The 17865-nt window shown below is 37.6% G+C and overlaps 1 pseudogene; it reads right to left on the bottom strand.

The window, feature by feature from the left end:
* Positions 1-2177, bottom strand: part of LOC102841956 — an 11995-nt pseudogene extending 9818 nt beyond the window's left edge.
* Positions 2178-17865: the final 15688 nt, after the last annotated feature.

The raw sequence follows: 17865 nt of genomic DNA, 5'->3' as shown, positions 1-17865 counted from the left end.
TATCCTTCGCCAGCAACTGGTCCATCCTGAAAATATGTCCAAAATATGAGAGACAAAGTTTGGCCATCCTGGCCTCCAAGGAGCACTCTGGCTGCACTTTTTCCAACACAGATCTGTTTGGTCTTTTGGAAGACCATGGGACTTTCAATATTCTCCTCCAACACAATAACTCAAAAGCATTAATACTCTAGTGAGTATGTTATTGTTAAGTGCTGTCAAGTAGGTTCCAGCTCATAGTGAGTCTGCATAGTGTCTCAAAGGACTGACTGGTAAGTTTAAATTGCTTACCATGAGGTTAGTTGTACAGTGTTTTTCTACAACACCATACCAAGATTCCATAATAAGTATAGTACTGAATGAAGAATATCTGAATAGCTTCATTGCCTGGTCAGCAATGCAATATTCTGTATATATTTATTCCTTATGCTTACATCTATTCGTTGTGTTTGCATGCTACTATCAGCAACACTTCCAACACTTGTCTATCAGTTTGTAGTACTGTGGTGGCTTGCTTGTTACCATGATGCTGGAAGCTATGCCACTAGTACTTTAAATACCACGTGTCACCCATGGTGGACAAATTTCAACTGAGCTTCGAGATGAAGAGAGAGTAGGAAGAAGGAGAGTCAGACTTCTGAATGGTTAGGCACTGAAAGACCCCCTAACCAAATTGAGTGAACCAGTGGCTCCAACAATAGACTCAAGTGTAGCAACAATTGTGAGGACATTGCAGGCTCTCCAGTTTTGTTCTGTTATGCATAGGGTTGCTATGAGGTGGGATGACCTCAATGGCATCTAACAACAATAGTGTCAGCAAGGCTTTTCAAAAAGCCACTGTCAACTCTCTGTGCTTTTCTTGGTATATACTGACACTGTAGTTGGAAGGTCAAGAATAACAATTTTATACTGGCAAAAATTATCAATATGATATCATACATAGTTTGGAAGCATGAACTATAACTTAATGTATTGTGTAATATTTTAGGGGTTTAAAAATGTTGCTATTTCTAGTATTTTTTTGCCATATTTTTTAAAAATACTTTTTATTGGGGATTTTATTAAAATTTTCAAAATAGTTTATTATGAATTATCTTCAAGAAAGACACAATTTCATCTTTCAATAATGGAGATAATCCAAGGTCATCTTAATTAAATATTGCTATGTTTATAATACTTTTCATATTAATCATGTACTGGCCAGCTGATAGTAAGTAAACTGGCTAGCATTTCCATATAAGGATGCCAAGAACAAAATTTCATAAGGTTTTTATCTTTTAATGAAAATAACATTTTATTTTTGATTCTGAATATAGTTGGTGGATTTAAATATTAAGCATTTGTATTTTTAAAAAATGCTTTACTTCTGTTTTTCAGGGTGTAAAATTAATATTAGTCATTGTCATGAATATTTAAGAAGACTGGACCTTGACAAATTTGTATATGAAGTAGATCTCAAATCCAAATATCTTATGTCCAATCTTTTTACTTCAACTCAGAAAGCTACTTTAAAAAGTTAACCAAAAGTTTTCAAAGGTCAAATTTTGTGTGCCTTCAAGTGGGATGCAAAGGTGTATGTTGTATTAGTGATGTGATAGAGCAGTGGTTCAAATTGACTCATAAGAAACAGTTGTGAACATTTCTTTCCAATTCTACATTCAGAGACGTCATGTTGATTACAGAAGTCAGCATACACTGCAAACCAAGTCTTCCCCTTAGAGAGACAGTTGCTAAACATTTACCAGCACATGTCCCTGTTTCCTTTCCTTGTTTCTTCATCTAGCTATGAGGTAAAAAGGAAAGGAAACATGGATGTGGCTTTAGTTGTAGGAAGAATGTAAAATGGAATTCTAATGGACTTTTCAGGAGTCCCGATGTGATTCTGAGAGACAAAGCACTGGATCACAAAGTCGGTTTGAACCACAAGGTTGGTGGTTCGAATTCACCAGCTGTTCCTTGGAAACCCTATATAGCATGGCTACAAGTCAGAATCAACTCGGTGGCTCTAAAACAACAACATTTGTACATGGGTATTTACCTTGCTGCTAACATACCTGTGAATGTGGTAAAGATGATAGGAATAGGAGGCAAAATTATGACAACTTCGTAGACATTACCAAACATCTTGAGGAAGCAAGTTTCTGGGCTTGGGAGCTTAGAACCATAGTCTCAGAGGACATCACGGTTAATTGGCAAGACAGTGTTCTACATCTGACTTCTCTAAGTAGTGCTTGGGATCTTAAGAAGCTCATTAGGGAATATCTAAGGTGCAATGATTGGTCTCTTCATGTATGGAGGAAAGAAGAGTGATTGGAAAATTAAAGATGCTTGGATCAATTAGTCCAATGGACTAATGGACCGTGTGAACATCAGTCTCCATAAGTCTAAGACCAGAAGAACTAGACGGTGCCTGGATACCACTACCAACTGCTCTGAAAGGGATCACATTAGAGGTTCTGGATAGAGTGGGAGAAAAGGTGGAACAAAACTCAAAATGATAAAAAGACCAGACGTACTGTTCAGAAAAAGATTGAAGGAAATTGAGTCTATGGCCACAGCCATAGTTCAGGTCCAGAACAGAACTTACCTTTATGGTGCAATTTTAATTCCAGCAGTAGATAGCCATACAGGGGGAACAGCAACACTAGTAAGGTGTGCTCACCATGGAATGCATAACCATTCAAGATCAAAAGGGTGACTAAGGACAAAGTTCAGAAGGGTTGGGAAGGAGGGTGGGAATGGAAATAAGAAGCACAGGGAAGAGGTAAAATAACTGTTGTTACATGGAGGGGATTGCAATCATTATGATGAAACAAAGTAAATGATTTGTTGAATGTAAACTTGATGATCTTCTCTGTAAACCTTTACTCAAATCACAATAAAAAGATTTTTTTTTTTTGAAGTGTTTTCAGTGTTTTTGAGACCACTGAAAGTCTCTGGCTGGTGTAAGACTATTAGCCAAAAGATTGGTGGTTGGAAGCCACTCCGTGGTACCACCATTATTTCTTGGTCAAGATAAAATTCAAGAAAGTCCTATGAGCAGTTCTATTTTGTTTGGGTTTTTGGTTTTGGTGAGATTGATTAGTTTTGGAAAGTTTGGAGGCAAGCTACAAGGGATTTCAAGTAATGGAAAGTACTGAAGTTTCTAGTGTGTTTATAAAAGATCTATGCAATGTGACCAGATTGCTGGGAAATGACTATCTAACCAAGTACTTTGGTTCTAGTCTGTTCTAAGTAATCTTAATTTGAAACAAAAACAGTCTTGCATTGAATCTCAGCAAGTCGTAATGGGAAGAATCAAAAGATCCACATAGCTCTTAATATAAACTGGTACTATAAGAATTAAATATACATGTGAGAATGGGACCAAATTATTATATTCTGCATTTTGTAGAGTCAACAAAAGCCAATTTTACTTTAGAGCAATGTAAACATAAAGCATATAATGCATCATAATTTGACACTATAAATTGAGATCACCATTAAAATTTGCAAAGAAAAGCTCATATAATATATAGTGTCCTGGTGTTGTGCTGCGGGATAAAGTACTGGACCGAATGGCTGGTTTGAACCACAAGATCAGTGGTTCAAACCAACCAGCTTCTCCTTGGAAACCCTATACAAGGTCACTCACTATGTATCAGTACTGACTCGATGGCACTTAATAACAACAACAACATATTTTAAATAATTTGATTTATAATATAAAAATACACAACTAGGTATTTTAAATGTATCACTCCATATTTCATTCTATTATAAGTATTTGAGAGTCATAAATAGATGTGCACCCTGTTGTGGCACTGTAGGAGCAGCACTAGACTGTAAACTACAAGGTCAGTAGTTCAAATCTACCAGATGCTCCTCAACTCTACACAGTATAGCTATGAGTTGGGACCAACTCAATAGCACTTAACAACAACAATAAAAACCACTTCTTATCTACATGATTAGATTCCAAAGACCAGGTCATTAAGGGAAAAACATTATGTGAAAATGGAGGAATACCACATCAGATCACAAAATGGAGTATGACTACAATATCATGTAACTGTCAAATTATATTCAGCATATGTTATCGCTAGTTCTTGTTGTTTTTAGATGCTGTTGAGTTGGTTCCAACTCATAGTACACTCATACACAACAGAACAAAAACAATGCCCAGTCCTTCGCCAACCCTACACTTGTTGTTACGCTTGAGACCACTTGTTGCTGCCACTGTATCAATCCATCTCACCCAGTGACTGACCCTGAACTTTACCAGGGACTGGTTCCTGCTGACAACATGTCCAAAGTATGACAGATGACGTCTTGGCCATCCTCGCTTCTAACGAGTACTTCTTTCAACACAAATTTGTTTGTTCTTCTGGCTGTCCATCTTACTTTTAATAATTTCCCCCTACACCATAACTCAAATGCATCAGTTATTCTATGGTCTTCCTTATTCATTGTTCAACTTTTACAGGTGTATGAGGTTATTGAAGATGCCATGGGTTGGATTAGGTGCACCTTATTTTTCAAGCTGTTAATCTTTGTTCTTGAACACTTCAGAGAGGTCTTGTGTAGCACATTTGTCTAATGCAATATGTGTTTTGATTTCTTGACTGCTGAAAAATGAAGTTTTTGATAACTTCAATCTTTTCTCCATTTATCATGATGTTATTTATTGGTCAAACTGTGAGGATTTTTGCTTTCTTTACATTGAAGCACATCATTATTGTGCAAAATAGTTGGATAGTAGATTTTTTACTGTTGACATATACGCAAAATGCCAGTTAACAAGATAGTCAATAAGTGAGGATGGTCGATAAGTGTGTATTCAAACATGAGAAACTACTATGTTAGCCAGAACATAATTAGGTCTATTCTTGTAACTACTGCTGTATTTTTTAGTTGGTGTAAGATAAACAGTGGTCATTTAAACTGCAAGATTGGCATTTCAAATTCACCAGTCACTCCTTAGCAATCTTATACAGGGTCGATGATACTTAACAATAACAATCTATCTTCTGGCTAATTTCTTCTCCAGTGTATATATCATTATATGACACAGTAAACATTTTTCTGAATTTTTAAATTGTCTATTTCTATATACTAGAGTTTATAGACCCACATAAACAAGGGCCTTTTCTGTTTGTCCACTATTTTATTCCCAAGGCTGTGTTGCTTTCATTTACTGGCATTTGTTGAATAAATGAATGTGAAGATTGATTGAGATGTTCCAACTTTCGAAAACTCAGAATCCTACTTTGCTTGAAATTTCCAAGAAACCAATCAAACTCAAAAGTAGAGAAGATGCACAAAGAAGGCAGAAAAATGTTGCATGTTTGTTCTGAATTCATTAAGTTTTGTTAATATATTGAAAGTATTCTTTAAGTATGATGTCTCTAATCAGTATAAATAATTAAGAATATATCTTGATAGTATTTTAAGCTAATAAATAATAACTTTTTATGAGATCAGGTGAGGTCACCACTAATCAACCTGTCTTCAAGGACCAAGCTGACTCATCTCTAAAAGTCCCTTTTCAACAATGAAATGAAAAATGACGTGTTTTTTTCTCTTTCTTTTAGAGATCCACATTTTTGCTGAGAGTTTGCCTGAAAATATGTTCCCAGGGAAATTTAGATGGGCATGCAAATTTATTTTTTTTAATTCTCATGTTTAACTATTTTACACTTTGTATTTTTACATGACAACCATCAGTACTTGTCAAGACATCTTGATTGCATATTTGATCATTTTCAGTCTTCAGAAGTTGGTAAAAATGCTCAATTTCCTTAACTATGGCATTAGTGGCGGTGAGTCAATCTAAGTAATAGTTGTATTAACTGGTCTGCCTTAGAAGCATATGAATCTTATCTTCTCACTGACACAGTTTTATTTCAAGATAGATCTTCAAATAGTCTTTTTGACATTGAGTGTGATATTCCTTTTAAGTTTGTCATTCCCAGCAGAATAGATTATGTTATTTTCTGATTCAAAATGGCAAATACCAATCCATTTCAGTTCATTTATGTCTAGGATATCTATGTCCAAGCATTCCATTTCATTTTGTCAACTTCTAATTTCCCTAGACTCATGCTTTTTGCATTTCACATTCCAATTATTCCAATGTCTTCTTGGGAAAAAAAAAGTTAACTATTATAATGAAATGTCTGAAGACCTGGAGTTATAAAATTAAAAGAGAAGAACATGCTCAGTATTTCACAAGATGAAAGACTGAAGGAAGAAAAATCAAGCCTCGAGTAACAATATTGAAGGATTCCATGGACCCAAGATTTAACATTACAGGAAACATCCAAAGAAGATGAAAGGAATATACAGAGTCATTGTACTAAAAAAAAAAAAAAAAAAAAAAAGGTCAATGTTCAACCATTTTAAGAGGTTGTTGTTGTTGTTGTGTGCCGTGAAGTCGGTTCCTACTCATAGTGACTCTGTACAGGGTTTCCAAGGCTGTAAATCTTTTTGGGAGCAGAAAGCCTCATTTTTCTCCCGCAGAACAGCTGGGAGTTTCGAACTGCTGACCTTGCATTTCGCAGCCCGATTCATAACTACTACGCTATCAGGGCTCCTTATCTTAGGAGGTAGCATACAATTAAGAACCAATGATACTAAAAGAAGTCCAAACTTCACAGAAGACATTGACAAACAATAAGGCTTCAGGAATTGACAGAATACCCATTAAGAGATTTTAACAATGGGTGTGATGCTGGAAGCATTCACTAGTCTATACCAAAAAGTTACGGAAGACAGCTACCTGAACAACCGAATGGAAATGATCCATACTCATGACCATCCCAAAGAAAGGTGATCCATAGAATAATCATTAGATTGCTAACTACAATATTCATAATTTGAGCCCACCTGAAGCTCTGAGGGAAAAAGAATTACATCCTCAAAAACCCAGTACAGGGTCACTGTGAATGGGAACCAACTTGATAGCACAGAACAATAACAACAACAATCATTAATAATACATACAAATAAAATTATGTTAAAGATAATTCAAACAATGGTTGAAACACTATATTTACAGAGAACTACCAGAAATTCAAGCGAGATTCAGAAGAGGAATACATTGCTGAGGTCAGATGAATATTGACTGGAAGCAGAGAATACCAGAAAGATGTTTACCTGCATTTTTTAGTCTGTGCACAGGCATCTGATTATGTGCATAACAAATTATGGATAACATTGAAATGAATGGGAATTCCAGAACACTTAATAGCACTCATGCAAAGCCTATGAGAGCCTGTACATAGCAGAAGAAGCAGTCTTTCAAACAGAGAAATGGATACTGAATGGTTTAAAACCAAGAAAGGTGTGTATCAGAGTTGTATCCTACCATATTTACTCAGTCTATATAACGAGCAAATAATCTAAGAAACTGGACAATATGAAGAAGAATGTGGCATCAGATTGAAAAACGATTCATTAACAGCCTGTGTTATGAAGCTGACACAACTTTTTTATTGAAAGTGAAGAGGCATTAAAGCATAGACTGATGAAGATCAAAGACTACAGTCCTTAGTATAAATTATATCACACCCAAAAGATAACAAAAATCATCACAACTGAACAAGTAAACAAAATCATGGTAGACGGAGAAAAGACTGAAGCTGACAAGGATTTCAATTTCTTGGCTCCACAATCAATGCCCATGCAATAACAACCAAGAAATCAAACAATGTATTGCATTGGATAAATCTGCTGCAAAAGAGCTCTTTGTTGTTTTTGTTGTTGTTAGGTGCTGTCAAGTTGATTCTGACTCATAGAGACCTTTTGCATAACAGAATGAAACACTGCTTGGTCCTGTGCCATCCTCACAATTGTTATTAAGCTTGAGCCCATTGCTGCTGCCACTGTGTCAATCCATATCATTGGGAATCTTCCTCTCTTTTTCTGACTCACCACTTTGTCTAGCATGATATTCTTTGCCAGGGACTGGTCCTTCCTGACAATATGTTCAAAGCATGAGAGATGAAGTCTCTCTATACTAGTTTCCAAGGAACGTTCTGGTTGTATTTCTTCTGGTTTTATTTCTTCAAACACAGATTTGTTGTTCTTCTAACAGTCCATGGTAATCTTAATATTCATCTCCAATGCCACAACTCAAATGCATGAATTCTTCTACAATCTTGATATATTCACTGTTCAATTTTCACATGTATATGAGGCTATTGAAAATAGCCTGTATAGGATTTCCTAGGAGTGGCTGGTGGGTTTGAACCACCAGCCTTATGGTTAGCAATTCAGTACTTATCCTACAGGGCCACATCAGGACTGCATTGCTTGGTTTAGGCACACTTTCATCCTCAAACTAGCATCTTTATTCTTGAGTACTTTAAAGAAGTTTTGTGCAGCAGATGTGCCTAATGCAATATATTGTTTGATTTTTTGACTGCAACTTGCATGAGTGTTGAAGGTTGTTGTTGTTGTTAAGTGCCGTCGAGTCGGTTCCGACCCATAGCGACCCTGTACAGGGTTTCCGAGGGTGTAAGTCCTTACGGGAGTAGAAAGCCTCATCTTTCTCCCGCAGAGCAGCTGGTAGTTTTGAACCGCTGACATTAAGGTTCGCAGCCCGATTCGTAACCACTATGCTACCAGAGCTCCTTTGAGTGTTGATGGTAGATCCTAGCAAAATGAAGTATTTGACTTGCCCAGTGAAATAAACTTCTTTTGGAGTCTTAGTAGTGTATAGGACCTTAGGTGGAATCCTAAGCCCCATCCAGAACTTTCAGAGGTGGAACATTCCCCCTTGAAAAAACAAGCAGACCAGCCCACAGCACCTAGAGGAACAGAAGATACTTCTTGAAAGAAAGACCAGCAGGAAAAATAAAAACAGCAGTTTGACTGGCTACTATAAGGACAAACAAGTTGTTTGCTGGGGAGCCATCAAGTCCCTTCACGACAAATCCCCTTCTAAGACTGAAACTCAAAGGGAACACATGAGCAGGCATGTAAGCTTGCTGGTGACCATGTTGGTCTACTGGTGAGTATATGTAAGGGAAGGCAGCAATAAAGATATGGGCTGAGTTCGACCACATTCCATAGACCCCAATCGACCTGAGGATGAAAGAGAGAAGAGGAAGGGCTGGTTGGTCCTAAATATGGTGAGATCTGGGGACTCCTAAGCCCGTGGATAAGATCATAGCCATGGAGGGCTAGAGCTGAGAGTGAAGCATCTAGCTAATATAAAGTGAGGGGAGATGAACAAGAACCCCCAAACAGGCAGATAGTACCCATTTGACCTAGTGTGGATGACTTGATGATCACAAAGATAAAAAAAATTTTGATAAAGGAAACAAGTGTAGATTGCTACAATTTGATGAACCTGACCTCTATTTATGAATGTAGAAGCTGAGAGGAAATACCAACTGAGAGGAAAGGAGTCTTCACATCAAAGATCAATACTATCCCCTCTGTACACAGAGTTGATAGGGATGGGCAACTTAGACACTGGCTACCTAGAGGCACAAAGTGACTGACTTAACAGTCTTCCAAAGGGAGTTCAGTTTCAGAGTGTGCAGGGGAAGGTAGAATCCCCACTGAATCATTTTCATCTTGTCTAGATGGGTCTGGTAAAAGGAGATGGGGATAAGATTCTTATGATTCAATCGTGAGTAATTGTTATCATGACTAATTGTGATTGTCACAACTGTAAATGTGGAGGTTTTGTAACATAAAGGGGTGAGTAGTTAAATTTATATTCCAGGAACCATCACAGGAGAAGAGCATGAGCAGATGGAGGCAGAGATAATGACATGGAGTGATAGAACAGCTGAGTGCTCTAGACTCATGGAAAGAGAAAGGCTGTGTGCCAGCAGCCAGGAGGCAGGCTTGAAGAATGTGCCCTTTCATTGTTTAAATGATTATATATTCCTGAGTGTTTTGGTGACATCCAAAGGGAAAAAACAAACAAAACAGGGACTAGAAGCAAATACTGTTTCTTGATGATGCATGGAAGGGATTGTAATCATAGCCATGAAATGAAATATGATAGAATGAATGTAAAATCAATGTTCACCATGTAAACTATCACTTCATTCACAATAAAGACTTTTTAAAAAGTGAAATCTTTGAAGAGTTCAATGTTTTTCTCTATCTATCATGATAATATTTAATACTCCAGTGGTGAGGAGTTTTGTTTTCTTTACATTGAGGTCAACCCATACCAAAGGCTGTGTTCTTTGATCTCCATCAGTAAGTATTTTAAGTCCTCTTCACTTTCAGCAAGCAAAATTGTATCATCTTGCATGTTCCAGGTTGTTAATGAGTCTTCCTCCAATCTTGCTGTCGTGTTTCTTGTGAGGTAATCCATTTTCTTGAATTATTTGTTCAGCATACAGAATGAATAAGTATGATAAAAGAATAGAACCTTGGCAAACACATTTTAGAATTTGAAACCATTCAGTGTTCCCTTGTCCTGTTCAAACAAGGTGTCAGTTTGAGGACTTAGGTGCATTTGCACTGCCAACCTTGGAGTTAGCCATCCAATGCTTATTCTGCAGCACCACACCAGAACTCAGCAAGGTATCTAGGGTGCTGAAAATTTTGCTTTTGCTATTTTTACTAATTATTCACATGAGAATTTATTATTTTTGTGTTTCTAGTTATAATCTATTCATAGACATACTGATTTCATAGAAGTTCTGTATGTGATTACTTATTTGTTTACTGTTATGTCTGGCATATGGATACTATCTTTGCTCTAATACAAATTTTCATCCATATGTTCCTTCAGGAAGCTTATTTCTAATATGTTATTACTTTCTCTTTTTTGTTGATCTTCTTGTAGTCTTGGTTTGCTGTGTGAGAGGAATATGGAAACTGGAGCCAAAACACAAAATAGAAATATGCAAAATAGTATTTCTAATTCAAGAGTCCTTGTAACCTTTAAGAAGAGTCCAAGTTCAATTGACCGAAAAGTTTTGTGTGAGTAAAGCATCTTCCCAAGGTCAGTGGAGATCAAAGAATACAGCAGACTTTGAGGAGCATGCCAATGAATTTTATAAAAGTTGCTTTTGTGCATGTGAGAAGACACAGGGCTTGGCAGGTCATTCTGCTCTCCAGATGGTCACAGGATACAGCCAGTAATGACCACAGAATATCCTGAAAGAGATTATTATTTTAATCGAGTAACATATCAAATTTGTTTGTTTGTAAAATAACTTTTCAGAAATGTTGCCTCTGTTCCATCTTCTCTGCTACTACCTCAGGCTAAGTGACTATTATTTTGCAGCTGGGTTGTTGCAATGTCTTCCTTATTAGTTCCCTGAATAATGTTGTTTCCCTGAAATTTATTCACTCTGTATCCAGGCAGATTATTTTAAAACTTAATTTGGATTTTGTCTTTCTCAATCTTGGAAATATCCTTGACTTCCCAAAGTAATTAAGATAGAATGTAAAATTCTTCACTATGGCCCACAAAGCCCTGAGAGGCTGCTTCTTTCTCCACAATAACTTATGTCATTGCCTCTTTGACTCACTGCTACAACCACATCGGCATCTTGTGGTCCCTACATCTTGCTCTACAGGTAGATATGTGGATAGACATTCAGACTAAATGGGCGTTGGTGGGAGAGTGGGAGTATACCCACAGATACATAAAGGTTTGCCTGAGAATATTTGTTTATGAATATTTACCTTTGTTGAAGACATATCCATAAATGTGGTGGAGCATGCAGGGAGCATAGCTATGAAAACTTTTTAGATATTATCAAACACCTTGAAGAAATGAGTTCCTGCACCTGAGGGCTCAAGATGATAGTCTTAGGGGACACTATGTCATGAGTAGTCACTAGGATCTTAAAAGAGGCCACCTAAATTGTAACTATTGGTCTCTCCTTGTTGACAGGAAACAAGAATGACAAAAATTGAAGACAATTAGAAACAATTAGTCCAGTGGACTAATGATCCAGGTGAACATTAGTCTCCACAATGCTGAGACCAGAAGAACCAGATGCTGCCTGGCTACCACTACCAACTGCTCTGAAAGGGATCACATTCTAAGGTCCTGAATAGAGTGGGAGAAAATGTGGAATCAAACTAAAAGTCATAAAAAGACCAGGCTTACAAATCAGGTAGGGATTGGTATAACTCCAAAACTATGGTCCTCCATCATCCCTCAGATATGGAACTAAACTCATCCCTGTGGGTCAATTTTCAGCCAAGCAACAGATATGTATGTAGGGGAGAGATTCACTTTAGTGAGTTATGCACACCATAGAATGATCAACCATTCACGATCAAAAAGTGTAGCATTTACCCAAGGATAAAATTCAGGAGGGTTAAGGAAGAAGGACAAATGGTAACAAGAAACACAAGAAAGTAGGATAAGTGTTGTTTCATTGAAGGTACTGCAGCAATCATTGAGATGAAACAAAGTACATGATTTGTTGACCGTAAAACCAATCATCTCTCTGTAAACTTTCACTCAACTCACAATAAAAAATTTAAAGATTAAAAATGGCACCCACCTCCTTTCTAGCCTAGAAATTTTGTGTATGCTCTTCCTGCTCCCTGAAACTCTCCTTATCAGTTTAGTTCTGCAGATACTATTTTAGACATCTTTTTAAGGGTTTACAAGGCATCAGTGGTGACTTTTACTTGGGTCGGACTAGTAAGTCTTCATAAGAGAGGCAATTCTCAGACTTGAACATAAGTAAGTATTCATATGCATGCAAGTGGGGAAAGTGTAATTTCAGTAGCGGGAACAAAATAGATAAAAATACAGAAAGCAACAAACAATTTACTACAAAACATAGTGGTGTTGTTTGTTAAAGTAAAAAAAAAAATTGAGGAACAAATACAGTAGAAAGATGAACTCTGTGTTGGGCATGTTGTATTAGGCACTGCAAGATAGAGATAAATAGAATGTGTTGTTATTGTTAAGTGCCACTGTGTCAGTTGTGACTCATAACAACACTGTATTGGGTTTCCAAGGAGCAGCTTGTGAGTTTGAACCATCAACCTGTTGGTTAGCAGTCCAGTATATATCCTATAGTGCCACACCAGGACTCCATAGAAGTTTTAGTTGTTAGGTGCCATAGAGTAAGTACTGACTCATATTGACCCTATTTACAACAGAACTGAACACTGCCTGGTCCTATGTCAACCTCACAATCTTTGTGATGCGTGAGCCCATTGCTGCTGCCACTATTCTAATCCATCTCATTGAGGGTCCTCCTCTTCTTCACTGACACTCCACTCTACCAAGCATGACGTCTTTCTCATGTCTGAAATATGAGAGATGAAGTCTGGCCATCCTGACTCTGAAGGAGCATCCTGGTTGTATTACTTTCAACATAGATTTGTTTCTTCTTTTGGTGGTCCATGGTATTTCTAATATTCTCCTCCAACACCATAACTCAATTGTATCAATTCTTCTATGATCTTCTTTATTCACTGTTGAAGTTTTACAAGTATATGAGGTTTTTGAAAATACCATGGATCAGACACACCTTGGTCCTCAAACTGACATCTTTACTCTTGAACACTTTAAAGAGATCTTGTGCAGCAGATTTGCATGATACAGTATGCTGTTTGATTTCTTAACTGCTGCTTCCATGGGTGTTGATGATTGATCAAAGAAAAATGAAGTCTTTGACAATTTCAATCTTTTTGCCATTTATCTTGATGTTATTTATTGGTCCAGTGGCGAGAATTTTTGTTTTCTTTACATCAAGGTGTAACCCATATCAAAGGCTATGGTCTTTAATCATCATCATTATGTATTTTAAATCCTCTTCACTTTCAGCAATCAAGGTTGTATCATCTTCAGATTGCACATTGTTCATGAGTCTTCCTCCAATCCTGATGCCGTGTTCTTTATATAATCCAACTTCTCAGATTATGTGCTCAGCATATAGATTGAATAAGTATAGTGAAAGAATACAACCCTGGTGCATATCTTTCCTAATTTTAAACCATTCAGTGTTCTCTTGTTCTGTTCAAACAATTGCCTCTTTGTCTGTGTTCAGGTTCCTCATGAGTGCAATTAAGTATTCCAGAATATTCATTCTCTGCAGTCTTGCCCATAGCTTGTAATGATCCACACCATAGAAAGTTTTTGCATAGTCAATAAAGCACAGGTAAGTATCCTTCTGGTATTCCCTGCTTTGAGACAGAATCCATCTGATGTCAGCAATGATATCCCTCATTCCAGATCCTTATCTGAATCTGGCTTGAACCTCTGGCAGTTTTCTTCTTTTATTAAAATTAACTAATTAATTAATTAATTAATTAAAGTTTTTATTGTGAATTGAGTGAAAATTTACAGGGCAGATCATCAGTTTTGCATTCAACAAATCATATACCTTGTTTCAGTACAATGATTATAATCCCCTCCATGTACCATTAGATAACAGTATTTATCTCTATTTGCTTTAGCTTTTTTTTTTTTTTTTTTAAACATTAAGTTATATGTAATAATTTCCACAACCAAAGGGCACATTCTGCAAGTCTGCTTCCTGGCCACCAGCTCTCAGTTCCTCTCTTCCCATGAATCTAGAGTCTTCAGCTGGTTCCTCTCTCCATGTCCCCACCTCTGCCTCCATCTCTGGTGTCGCTGCTTCTCTCGATAAGGCCCTGCATTCTACTTGAGCTCTTCTCCTTAGATGGTCCTAGAGTACTTTGTTTCTGGTCTATAAGATTAACTACTTCCCCACTTTTGTTACAAAAATTCTACCTTTACAATTGTGACAGTCACAATTAGTCATGATAACTATTATTCACTATTGAATCATAAGAATCTTATTCAATCTCTTTTAACAAGACCCACCTGGACAAGATGAAAACTATTCAGTGGGGACTCTTTCTTCCCCCACACACTTAAACTAAACTTCCTCTTGAAACTTTGTAAGCCAGTCACTTCATGCCTTTATCATCCCCTCATTTTAGGTAGCCAATATCTAAGTTGCCCATCCCTATCTACCCTATGTACAGAAGGGATAGCATTGATACTTGATGTGGAGACTCCTTCCCTCTCTGTTGTTATTTAGAGTTACTACCTCCACGAGTATAGGTCAAATTCATCAAATTGTACCAATTTACCCTCATTTCCTTTATTAAACTTTTTTTTTTTTAAAATCTTCCTCTAGTCCAGTTCTGGTGTGGCGCTATGGGTTAATGTGCCAGACTGAAAATCCATTTGAACTGCAAGGTCGGCAGTTCAAGCTCACCAGCTGCTCCTTGGAAACCCTATACAGGGTCGCTATGGGTCAGAACTGACTTGATGGCACTTCACGATGACAGCAGTCAAGTTCTGATTATCCAGCCATTGAGGCTAGGTCAAATGGGTACTATCTGAGAGTTGTTCTTATGCATCTCCTCTCACTTCATATCAGCTGGATGCTTTATTCTCAGCTCTAGCCTTCTGTGGCTATGTCCTTGTCCATAGGCTCAGGTGTCCCTGGGTCTCACCACACTTTGGACCAACCAGCACTTCCTCTTCTCTCTCTCATCTCCAGGTCAATGGGAGTCTATTGACCGTCGTTGTACTCAGCCCATTTTGTCATTGCTGCCTTTCCCCCTCTTCCACTCACCAGTAGATCATTGTGGTCATCAGCAAGCTTACATGCCTACTCATGTGTTCCTTTTGAGTTTCAGTCTTAGATTGGGGTTTGTCCTGAAGGAACTTGATTGCTTGTCTTTATGGCTTCCCGGTGAACAGCTTTCTTGTTCTTGTAGTAGCCAATCATAGTGCCATTTTTGTTTTGGGCTTTTCCTAATGATCTTTTTTGAAGATGCATCTTCTGCCACTCTAATTATTCCAGGTTGGTCTGCTTGTCCTTTCTAGTGGGAATGTTCCACCTCATAAGGTTTTGGATGGGGCTCAGGATCTCTGTTAGTTTTCTATCTGTGTATTATTACAGCAATTTTTGAATGGCCATTTGCTGTTGTTGTTAAGTACTGTCTAGTTGATTCCAACTAATAGAATCTCTGTGTAAGTTTTCCAATAAGTGGCTGGTGAGTTTGAACTACCGGCTTTGCAGTTTAAAGTGACCTTGCAGTCCAGTGCATATCCTACAGTGCCAGACCACATAGGTAAATGGAAATATAGAGAAGGATCATATAAAAAACAGGGAAGACTATGAAGATCTGGGAATTATCGATATATAAAATTTATGGAAAACACTGTGGCTTAGTAAAACAGAAATGTTGTTGTTGTTATGTGCCATGGAGCCGGTTCCGACTCATAGCAACTCTATACCAACATTTAAATAGTGTGCATCAGTAAAGAAGACAAAGAAGGAGATGTGTCAGAAGTGTTGGCATCTCTAGAACCAAGGGAGCCAAGAATTTCGAGAATGAAATGTTCTACAGCCTAAATCCAACAGATAATTTAATTAAGGTGAGACTAAAACAGCCACAAGAGTTTTGGTGACAGGAAAACAACCTTTTATGAGTTTTGCCAGGAAAATGTGAGAAACTGACATATAAAGAAATGTATCTGGATATTGAGTCCCTGGGTACAAAAAGTTAGAGTTACAAGTCCCAGAAGCACTACAGGAGAAAAACCACTTAAGCTCTGGAGTCCTGGTGTGGTGTTGTGGGCTAATGGGCTGGACTGCAAAGTCGGTTTGAATACAAGTCAGTGGTTCAAGCTCACCAGCTGCTCCTTGGACACCCGATACAGGGTCACTGTGGGTAAGAACTGGCTTAACAGAACTTAACAACAGCAACATGCTCTGGCACATGAATCTGGTCACCATGAGTCAGAGTCCAATTAATGTCAAATGGACATTATTGGTTTAACTGGAGGTTGAGGCGAAACTGGGATATAAGAATATAAGTTAGAGATTAAATACTATTCTTTTGTGGTGTGTGACTAGGCTATGGAAGAGATTAAAAATCTAGGGGAATATGGTGGCCAACTATGAGGCACATACACCAGCTTTATAATCACACTATTCATAGTCTTTCTCACACATATACTCTGTCTATCACGCTGTTTCTTTCTCTCTAGTTGGTATTAGGTCCTCTTCAAACATTTATTGGATAAATATCTAATGAATGACTGACTAGGAGTCATTGCTATAGGAAAATTTGGGCCCTCCAAACATTGTTTGAAAACATTTGCACATGAAACAGCAGGCAGAGACTTTTAAAACTATATATTATATAGAATAACAAAAACTTTCTAAGAAAAACCAATAACATTTAAGCAAGTGTGCTAAAAATGCAATACTGCAGAGTAGTAGCTATCATGGCTTTGCCAGAAATATATAGGGTGAACACAAACCTCCACTTGCTACTATGATAGGACATTCACAAAACTCTTCTAATGGGCCACAAACAATAGATGTTCAAGTCTAATTTGTCTTGAACTGTTTCAGTACCTATAGGGATAAGTTTAACCCATTGGTTTTGTCCCAAGAATTTGTGTTTGTCATAATGAAGCTATGGTAAAATGTACATGTATGTGTGTACTTCATATGTAAGTTTTGGTCATATTTTGAAAGTAAAGTTGCAGAGACTTGCTGGGTGTGGGTGAATTTAGAAATGAGGGAAAGTGAGGAAGCAAGATCAAGGTTTGGGGTCTGAAAAACAGGGTGTATGGTAGTTTCATAAACTAAGATAGGGAAGACGAGGGGAGGAAATGGACCTGGTGGGAAAAAACCAAGAATTGTGTTTTGGACATGGTAAGCATAAGAGGGCAGAGATGCTGTGGGTTAAGGTGCTGGACTTCAAGGTTGGTTTGAGCTGCAAGATTAGTGGTTCAAGCTCACTAGCTGCTCCTTTGAAACCTTATACAGTGTTGCTATGAGTCATAATCGACTTGACGGCATTTAACAGGAGCAACAACAAAGCATAAGAGGAGTTCTGATGTGGCACTATAGGATAAATACTGGGCCTCTAACT

The sequence above is a fragment of the Chrysochloris asiatica genome, unplaced genomic scaffold (assembly GCF_000296735.1).
Source record: "Chrysochloris asiatica unplaced genomic scaffold, ChrAsi1.0 scaffold00336, whole genome shotgun sequence".
Lineage (NCBI taxonomy): Eukaryota > Metazoa > Chordata > Mammalia > Afrosoricida > Chrysochloridae > Chrysochloris > Chrysochloris asiatica.
Note: the sequence above shows the minus strand (reverse complement) of the source record. Positions and strands in the feature narration are given on the sequence as shown.